The following is a 10,779-nucleotide window of genomic DNA, read 5'->3' as shown; positions in this document are numbered from 1 at the left end:
GAAACCTCTCCACTTTCTCAACATCCTTCTTGGACTGAGGCCACTAGAGTTGGACACAGCATTCCAGCGGTGCTTGCACCAGTGGTAAATACAGTGGTAAAATAACCTCTTTACTTCTGCTCAACATCCCCCTGTGTATGCATCCCAGAATTGAATTAGTTCTTTTGGTCATAAAGTCACATTGGAAACTCATGTTCAGCTGACTACCCACCATGACCCCTAAATCTTCTTCAGACTCACTGCTTCCCTGGTAGTCCCCCATCCTGTAAGTAAGGCCTATATTCCTTCTTCCTAGATGTGTATGTTTACATTTAGCCTTATTAAAACACACATTGTTTGCTTGAGTCCAGCTTACCAAGTGATCCAGATCACTCTGAATCAGTGAGCAGTCATCCTTATTATTTACCACTCCCCACCTTTGTGTCATCTGCAAACATTATCCATGATGATTGTAAGTTAACTTCCTGGTCATTGATCAAAATGTTAAATAGCGTAGGGCCAAGAACCAATCCCAGCTGGACATCACTGAAGAGAGACCCGCTTGATGATGATTCCCTGTTTATAGTTACATTTGGAGATCTAGCACATAGCCAGTTTTTAATATATTTTATGTGCCAAAATAATTTTAAAATGTTCTAGCTTTTTAATCAAAATATTACTTGGTACAGAGTCAAACGCTTTACAGAACTCTAAGTATGATACATTAACACTGGTTGCGGTTCATTCCTAACTGGAGAACCAAAGTCTTTGGCTAATAACGTAATCTAATTTTCCCTTAAAGGCTAGTGGTAGCATAGCACTCTGTTGAGGTAACGCTTGAGAATATTTAGTATTCTGCATTTTCAGTTTTATTTGTAAAAAAAAAAAAAAATCTGGGAAGTTTTCAGAGTTTATTTTTTAAACATTGATACCGAGATGAATTGAGATTAAGAACCATTAAATATAGGGGGAAAAACAAAAAAAAAAGACCTTTCATAATATACACATTTTCCTACAGTGAAATCTAAACCCTTTTTTATATACAATGGTATTTTTTCTCTCTCTCAGAGCTAGTAGTTTTTCCAGAAATCCTGGTTTGCATATGCTTGCATAATTTTCTTTAAAGTTTCCTCACTCCTGTTGCGTCTCATGCTGTTTTGGAGGTAGTCCAGCTTAAAAATGTGCTCTGCTTTTAATATATCCATGGGGTACACTCATAACTCACCATGTACAGAAATCTGTTTAAAGAACATATCATAATTATACGATAGTGGTGAACAAGAGGATATGGGGTGTTCTTTCAGACACAGAGTGTCACAGTATTGTATACTTGGATCGTGTGACCCACCTTCCTTCCCCACTTCACGGGATCCTCTAGCTCTGGGATTCTGTGCTGGTGAAGTAACTGAGGAGTAGCTGGGCTCACCCTGCCCTTTATGCCCTCAGGTGGGATGGAGAGGGCATTCTGGGTGTAGGTGCAGCCACAATGGACACTGCTGGCCAAAAAAATCAATCTTGCACACGTAGGAATGTGCACACCGGCAGTGGAATCCATGTGTACAATACATCTCAAAGAACAACAGTTGCTGTAAGGGAAGTAGCCTATTGTTTCAACACTTCCAAATCAAAATCTATTGAAATTTTTTGTTCTGCAAAATGATTTGCATTTTGACTTTTCATTCCAGTTTGGAACAGAAACTAATTTTAAAATGTTGAGATTTTCCATGGAGTGAAAGTTATGTTTTCCAGACAGCTCTTCTGGCTGCACTGCCCCTGGTTCTTAGGTGCCAATTTGTTGCCTCTACCAGTTGAGTTATTACCACGTGCCAAAGCTTCACCATCTCTGCTCTCAGGCAAAGCACCATGGGCCTAATCTTCAGAAGACCTCAACACATTAGGAGCTGAGCTCTTTTGAAAATCACTGTATGGGGTGCTGAGTATTTGAAAATGTAACCCTGAGCTCTTTTGGAAATTTGGCCTATGTATATAACTCTGTCCTGTTGATATAGATTTTGTTTACATTCAGAGTATATCATCAGATGAGATCATGATACAACATATAAATAAAACAGTGGACTCAATTCCTCTCCAGGTTAGCATGAGTCTCTATTAATCTGTGATGTGTACTGAGAATGAACAACATGGCGAAATGCGGAGAGGGAGGCAGAACTGGGGATGACAATTGAAAGGGAAGGGGTAAACACCTCAGAGGAATGGAGCTCTCTGTTTCACCCTCCCTTGTGACAACCACCCTGGCATGATTACTTCAGATCATCAGTGGGGAAATTCCCTCCCCACCTTTTTCTATTAGATGGGGACAAACTGAACCAGAGATTTAAAAAAAAAAAATGGATTTGAGGACACTTAGCCCCCACCTTTGGGAAGAGCAGGTGGAGCCCATTGAGACTCCAGGGTAAAGAGAGGCCATGAAGTAGCCTTGCACAGTGTCCCTGGCCAATGGGATCTCTGGAACTTCCAAGCACACCTGGTGACTTGCTGCAGAAGTCTGTTCTGGCCCAAGGTCCAGGTGTCACTTCATGACCGATTTAGAAAATGTCGGTTTATGTGAATAATGAGCAATGAAAATAGAACAATGCTTCCAATATGCTCCTCCAGCCAATAGGACAGAAACTGGATGTCTGAAGGCTGTTATGTGCACAGAGTGATGGCTCTTTCAGAGCAGCCTCAATATTTTCCCCCTCATATGCCTTGTTTCCATGTGATGTAATTAGAGAAGAAATGTGGAATGGATCCTTTTCTCTAATGTAACATTTAAAGATTTTCATATACTGACACCTCCAGATTTCCCATTTCTCAGCTTTATAAATTTCTTAATTCATTCCTCTTCAATACTTTGAACTTAGATCTTTCCTTTCTTCCACCTCCCCCCATTCTGTACAGGCAACTTTAGTTTTGTCATCCTGACACATGAATGCTTCAATTTGCAGCCTTAATGGTCTCTTAATATTGAAAATGTATGGAATGTCCTTTTTGAAATTGGTCTCACCTGCTCTACAATATAATTTGTGACTGATTTTATTGCATACAGGTGTATGCAGAGCTCATTGCAACAACAAATGAAAGGTTGGAAAAGATCAAAAGGATGCTAAGACAAAGAGAGGAGGAGAAAGAGAAGTCTGAAGACGAGCTTCTAAACATCCAAAAGAAAATGAAAGATATTGAAAAGAGCACTGTGCTGATGGAAGAACTGGAAAAGGAGAGGAGTAAGCTAGAAAATGAGAGTAAAGAGCTGAGAAGAAAGGGGGATAAGTTTAAAATGGCGAGGGATGAGCTTGTAGAGGAGATGAAAGAACTCGAATACGTCAAAGAAATTATTGAGAACCGAATTAAAGATCCAAAGGTTAATATTGCCTTTTTTCTTTTTTAATCAACGATGCTAAACTTAAAGGAAAAGACAGAATGTACCTCTTGGGGGAGAGTGATGGAGGGTATCTGGCTATATAATTCAGTCCCATTGGAGAGGAGAAATGTGGAATGGATCCTCTTCTCTCACGTAACTTTTAAAGGTTCCCTATTTCATGCACTGACTCCTTCAGATTTCCTATTTCTCCTATTTATAAACACCTTAATTCATTCCTCTTCAATACTTTTGACTTTGATCTTCCCTTTCTTCCACCTCCCACCAGTCTGCAAAGTCAACTTTCATTTTGTCATATCCTGACACTTGAGTGCTTCACTTTGCAGCCTTAATGGTCTCTTAATATTGAAAAAGCTTGGAACATCTATTTTGAAATTGGTCTCACCTGCTTTACAGTAGAATTTGTGACTGATTTTATCACACACAGGTACGTGCAGAGCTCATTGCAACATGCAATGAAAGGTTGGAAAAGATCAAAAGGATGCTGAGACAAAGAGAGGAGGAGATACAAAAGTCTGAAGTTGAGCTTCTAAACATCCAAAAGAAAATGAAAGACATTGAAAAGAGCACTGTGCTGATGGAAGAACTGGAAAAGGAGAGAAATAAGCTAGAAAATGAGAAGAAAGAGCTGGAAAGAAAATGGGATAACTATAAAGAGGAGAAGGATGAGCTTGTAAAGGATATGAAAAAACTCATATTCTTCAAAGAAATTATTGAGAAACTAATTCATGATTCAAAGGTTAGCAGTGCAATGTCTCTTTTGTAAACAATGATGCTAAACTTAAAAAATGACTGTACGTCTTGGGGGAGAGTGATGGAGGGTTTTTTTGGCTATGGAATTCAGTCCCTTTGGTAATCCATGAAGGCTTGCATTCTCTCAGCTTCACTCTGGAATCACTAAGGGGTGGTTCATGGAAAATCCCAAGACAGGTTTCGCAGACAGTCAATGCACAGTGGTGTGAGGGAGATTGGGGCATGGATGAGAGTGAGCAGGCTGAAGATCAATCTGCATAAGCCTGAGCTGATGCTGGTAGGTTGGGAAAACCATCAGAGATGGTGAAGATGATTTCTCCCCCTTGTGGAGAGGAGAAAGCGTGGCTCGCACTAATCCAAGGCAGAGCAGAGGTGGGGCCATGGAAAGGGGCAGGCCCTCATGGCAATGGCAGGCACTGTCCCCCATCCCCTCATTTTTTCTCGAGCCCACCTCAGCCCCTCCACTGGGAAGAGGCTGGCGCTGCCCCTGGTCATATGGCATCATCCTTTATTGCTTCCAATGCATTTCATACTGGCTTTCTCATACTGTGATCTCCTTCTCCATAAGCACATAACAATCTAGTTAGATATCTGTCTCTGTGTGCGTGTGTATTGCATTGCACCTGGACTAAAACGCATGCCTCTCTAAGCCACAGTAACGCTACGTCTTTCCCCCTTCCCACTTCCAGTGTGCATCCCTCATCTCCCTGACAATGTGGGGCTCACCAACATTATCAGTCCATCTCAGGCATGTTTGAAATCTCTCATTCCTTTTGTCACAGTAAAACAGCAGCCTCCTTCCACCTATGCTGATGGAATGGCTTCTAAATCAGCACCAAAACGAAAGGTAAAAAGGGTAAAGTGATACTAATGCACTCTGCAGCCATGCCGTGGGTCAGTAGCCCATTGACAGACACAAGTGCATCACAAAGAGGAGAGGGGAGATTCACCCCCCTTCCCTTATCATCATCTATGACTGTTACTCTGTGTGTGTAAGGGGAGTGAGGTGTGTGTGTGTGTATGGAAAGGAGTGTTGGGGAAATATTGTGTTGGTACTGGATTTTGTGCACTCTCATAGGAAATAATTTTTTCTCAAACTCTCACAGACCCCAGACCTGCACCAAAGATCTCCTCCTTCTCCGCATGCTCGCTTAGTTCAGGGGCCAGGATCAGAAAGAAAGGTAAGCGGAGGGGAAGGTGATATTGCAGCTAAGGAAATGGTCCAGAAGGACAGATTTAAACTGCTGCGTAGGATGTCATGGTTGGGGGGTCAGCCTTTGGCCAATGTCGGGGCACGTTGCCCCACAGAACCTACCTGTAACAGAGGACGAACACAGGCATACCTTAAGACCATTTTATTTCATGTTATGAACGGTATCTGTATGTTTGGCCAGGCCATGGAAGCATGAAAAACTTCAAATGTTGCTTTACTGAGCTGAGCCAGATGTGAGGGAGCCACAGAATATTCCTAGACCTTTGTATCGATCGGGTTATGTGCATTTGTGTCTGGCTTGATGGGTTACCTGTGGAATCTGTAATCACTAAGGGATGGTTCATGAAAATCCCAAGGCAGATTAGGCAGACAGTCAGTGCATGGTGGTGTGAGGGAGATTTGTGACTTGTATTGCAGTTTGGTTTTGTGGTTGTGCCCCCAACTGCTCTTAGATGGTGACTGAGCAGAAGGGCCCAGGGATGCATCTGAATCTGTTCAGGATGTTTTGTGAATTGACTGTTTGATACCGAAGGCGAGATGATAGATGGGGTGAGGATAGGCCAGGAAAGGCCTTGGACATGAAGACAAGCGGTGTATGTCTGTTGTGATAGAGAAGCGGGGAGACAGTGAAGGGATTCATAGAGAGGGGTGACATCGAGACACGAGATGTTGAGAGCCTGGGCCAGAGTTTTAGCAGTGTGGATGGACAGGGAAGGCCTATCTTAGAGATGTACTGCAGAAAGTATCAGTAAGTTTGAGATATAGCCTGGATGTGAGGACTTAGAGAGTGATCTGAATGAAGATGTTACCTGCGTGAATGACAGGCAGGATGGGAGAATGTCCACAGTGGCTGAGAAAAGAGAGCAGAGGGAGGCTTGAGAGGAAAGAGCAGGAACTCTCTTTCAACTCTGTTGAGCTTAAGCTGCTGGCTAGACATCCACAAGAAGATGTCAGAGGCTGAGATTTCAGTCTGAACAGAAGAAGACAGGTGTGATCCGAGGTGGCAGGAAGCGGTGTGGGTGACCCCATATGAGATGGGCCCATTAGTCTGATCCAGCGAGTCAATTCATATCTTCCTATCCCTAATCCTTTTGTTCTGACAGGGCACTGCCCCTCTGAACTCCCATCCATACACCTTCAACAGACACTCACCTGTCAATGTCTGATCTCTGCTATCCTGCTGTGCATTCCACGTCATCCTCTCAGCAGCAGATTGATGCTGTAATTGAGAGCTTGGCATAATCTTCTCTTGCTGCACCCGAACTCATCTACTGGATACATAGTTTCCAAGGCCAGAAGGGACCATTGTGATCATCTAGTCTGACCTCCTGTATAGCGCAGGCCAGAGAAATGCCCTGAATTAATTCCTAGAGCACAACTTTTAAAAAAACATCCCGTCTAGAGTTAAAAATTGGTAGTGATGAAGAATCCACCATGTCTCTTGGTAAACTGTTCCCTCAGTGTTATAAATGTATGCCTTTTCCAGGCTGAATTTGTCTAGCTTTAGCTTACAGCCATTGAGCTGTGTTAGAACTTTCTCAGCTAGATTTAAGTCTATTATCAAATATTTGTTCCCCATGTAATACCTATAGACTTAGGTCACCCCTGAACCTTGTCTTTGTAAAGCTAAATTGATGGAGCTCGTTAAGCCTATCATGATAAGGCAGGTTTCTTCATCGAGTGATGTCCCTATGGGTGCTCCACTTCAGGTGTCTGGCACGCCCTCCCGTCCAAGTCAGAGATCTTCATCTGAAGTGTCCTAGATGGAGCCACAACAGTTCCCTTTTAACCGTGCATTCTGACAGAAAACGTTTATTAGGAAATAAGCTAAGTTATTTTAGTTAGTTTAGTCAGTTACTACTTGCTTCGCTTATCCATAAAAAAAAATATTATATATATTTTTCATTAAACTCCTTTCCCCTATCCTTTAGCATTGTTTGTGGTTATTCGGTTACTATGCCTGGTCCCCAGGCTTCAAAAGATGCATTTCGTGCAGAGATGCCATGCCGGCATCCAACTGACTTGCCCAATGTGTAAGATACCTCAGTGAGGGACATCTCACACCGAAATGGCCCCACTGTAAGAACCTCAAGGCAAGGGTCAGAAAAGACAGAGAACTCAGATTGAAATTAATTCTAATGGAAAATTCCCTGAGACCTGCCTCAGACCCTGGACAAAAGCCTTCACCGTTATTGTCTGACAGACAAGGCAGGAAGAGGGCTTAAATATCATCAAGAAGCCCGCCAAAAAAGAGGCCAGCACCAACGAAAATAATGGTCGCCCAGACTACTTCTGTGCCTGCATCCTTAACAGCACCAAAGAGTGTCATAGCAATGGCATGGAGTAGAGAGTCAAAATATTAAAGATACTCCTCCGATACGGTACCAACAAATCGCTGCTGGCACCAGCAGCCATGGTGCCGAAAACAACTCAGACAGTGAAAACGGCACCAACCACACTTTCAGCACCGACTCGCACAACAAAGTGGACGGCGGCACCAGCACCTTCCGTAGCTACGGCACTGAGGCAGACAGCCACGCACGCAATGGCACCAACCATTCCATTCGCACCACCTCAGATGTCGGCATTGACAGAGTCCATAACACGTAGTATGGTGCTAGGTAGAAAACACAAGTCTAAGAAAAGCACCAGGAACAAGAGCATTCTCCATTATACGGCACGGACACATCACCTCTAATGTCCCCAGTGCTATCGTCCAGCGGAGAAGATGACAATATCGAGGATGGAGTTTTTTCTCCTCAACACTCCTCGCCTCGAAGACCCACTCCTTTTCCCCCTGGTCGTAGGGGATATGGAGGTTACCCAGGATAACAATAGTACACGCTCCATGGTTCGCCCCACCCATGACATACCCCATGCAGTAGCGCAACTGGAAAGCATGGCCTCACTATGCCAGGAATTACAGCAGACCCTCAACTTCCCATAGGGACACCTCAGCAATCGACGCACTCGGCCATAAACCCCCCATCACAAGCCACTGAACAGGTAGACGATGCATTAGAATCACAAGCATCACAAACACCACATAACTCTTCCTCCTCACCGGATGATACCATAATGCTGCTCCCACCTACCAATGCAGATGACTTCAGACAATTCCAAGAGCTGTTCAAAAGAGTGGCACAGGGCTTGGAGATACTCCTGGAAGAGGTTTCAGAAAAACATCATAAGCTCTTGAAGATGTTACACACCATTACACCATCGAAAATAGTTTTGCCGATGGATGAAGCACTAATGGAACCAGCAGACACCACGTGGCAAACTCCAACCACCATCGCACCCACATGAAAGAGAGCCAATAAAAATATTATGTGCACTCAAAGGGAGCTGAATACCTTTTCACCCACTCTCCTCCCAACTCTCCGATCATGGAAGCCACACAGCAAAAGGGAAAGCAAACTCACCAGAAATCCACACCCCAAGACAAACCTGGAAGAGGGTAGATCTTTTTGGATGGAAAGTCTACTCCTCTGCCGCTCTACAAATATGGGTAGCCAACCATGCCGCACTACTCTCAAACTATGACCATGACACATATTCAAAATTCATGGATTTTATTGATGTCATCCCGCAAGAGAGAAGAGAGCAATTCCAGTCTCTCGTCACAGAGGGTCAGCTTATATCCAGAACAGCCTTGAAGGCCTCTCTTGACACTGCAGACACAGCTGCCAGAAGCACGGCCACTTCTATTGTCATGCGGAGAGATTCATGGCTTCATCTAGCAGCTCTACCCAGGGATTTACAATCTACCATCAAAGATCTCCCATTTGACAAAGCCAAATTATTTGGCAAGAAAACGGATGAAGTCCTCCATAAAATGAAGGAATCACGAGTGACATTGCGGACCCTTGGTTTATACACGCCTGCAACGAGGAGACATAACAGATATCAGCCTTATCAAAGAAGACAACCTCAATATCCATACCAACAGAGGCAATACGACATGAATCGAGCAAGGCAAAGACCTCAGAGAAGACGACAAAATAGCCAGCAACAGCAGCAATCAACATCTCAACCGCCACCATCAAAACAACAGTTTTGAAAGTTTGGTCAAGGGCCTGAACGACCTTCCTCAAATTCCAGTGCAAAAACTATCCATCACAATATTTGGCCACTGTCTCCATCCATTCCAACTATCTGGGCATCTATAACATCTGACAAATGGGTACTAGAGAATATACGCTTGTGGTACTCCTTCCCCTCACCCACATACTTACTACCTAATCCCCTTCCCCGTCGCTCTTCAGGGACCCAACTCACGAGCAACTCCTTCAACAAGAAGTAGATCGACTAGTATCCCTCGGTGCAATAGAACAGGTACTGCAACAGTATATAGGGAAGGGTTTTTATTTCCGGTACTTTTTAACCCAGAAGAAAAATGGTGGATGGAGACCTATATTAGACTTCAGAAGGCTAAACAAGTTCATAAAAGTACAAAGGTTCAAAATGGTCACACTATAGACCATCATAGCAGCACTGGAACAAGGGGACTATTTTCAGTCCTCGGCTCGCAGGACAACTACTTTCATGTGACCATACATCCAGCGCACAGATGGTTTCTCAGGTTCATCCTGCAAGACAGACACAACCAGTCCCTTTTGGCCTTTCCACAGCACCAAGGGTATTCTCAAAGATACTAACTGTGGTGACCGCTTACCTCCGCAGGGAAGGAATAATTATATTTCCATACCTAAACAATTGCCTATTAAAAGCAAGTACTTACACAGAGGCGTTAACAGCCACCTGGCGAACAATATTGTTATTCCAAGCACTGGGACTCATGATAAACCACCAAAAATCTACACTAGTTCTAGTACAACAGCTAGAATTCATAGGTGTGCACCTTGATTCTACTGCAGCAAAGACATCACTTCTGGAAAAGAGGTCGATACCATCAGGAACCTAGTTTCTTCTATTAGAAACAGTCCTACTCTCACAGCCCACATGTCTCCAACTTCTTGGCCACATGGCAGCCACAATGTATGTAGTAAGGCACACACCTCTGCAGATGCGCTGTCTACAAGCATGGCTATCCATCATGTACAAATCTCGGAGACACTGCCTAGTACAAGTATTAACAATGCCCAACCATGTCAAGGACTTACTAATATGGTGAACTTATCATTCCAACATGATGGCCAGCATCCCATTCTACAAGAGAAAACCTGCTAGAACTTTGGGAGATACACAATGCATGCTTACACTCTTCCCCTCTTATAAGGAACAAAACAATAAAAATAATGATGGACAACATTGCATGCATGTACTGTATAAACCACTAAGGGGAAGCCTGATCATACTCCCTGTGCAGAGAAGTGATGAAGCTATGGACATGGTACATTCATCATGGCATCATTATCTCAGCTTCATACCTCCCTGGGCATCAGAATATAACAGCAGACGCCCTCAGCAGAAAATTCACGCACAAACACGA

Source organism: Emydura macquarii, unplaced genomic scaffold, assembly GCF_026122565.2.
Source record: "Emydura macquarii macquarii isolate MOO-44397 ecotype Brisbane River unplaced genomic scaffold, CSIRO-AGI_Emac_v2 contig_1003, whole genome shotgun sequence".
NCBI lineage: Eukaryota > Metazoa > Chordata > Testudines > Chelidae > Emydura > Emydura macquarii.
The sequence above is the reverse complement of the archived record's forward strand: the minus strand, read 5'-3'. Positions refer to the sequence as shown.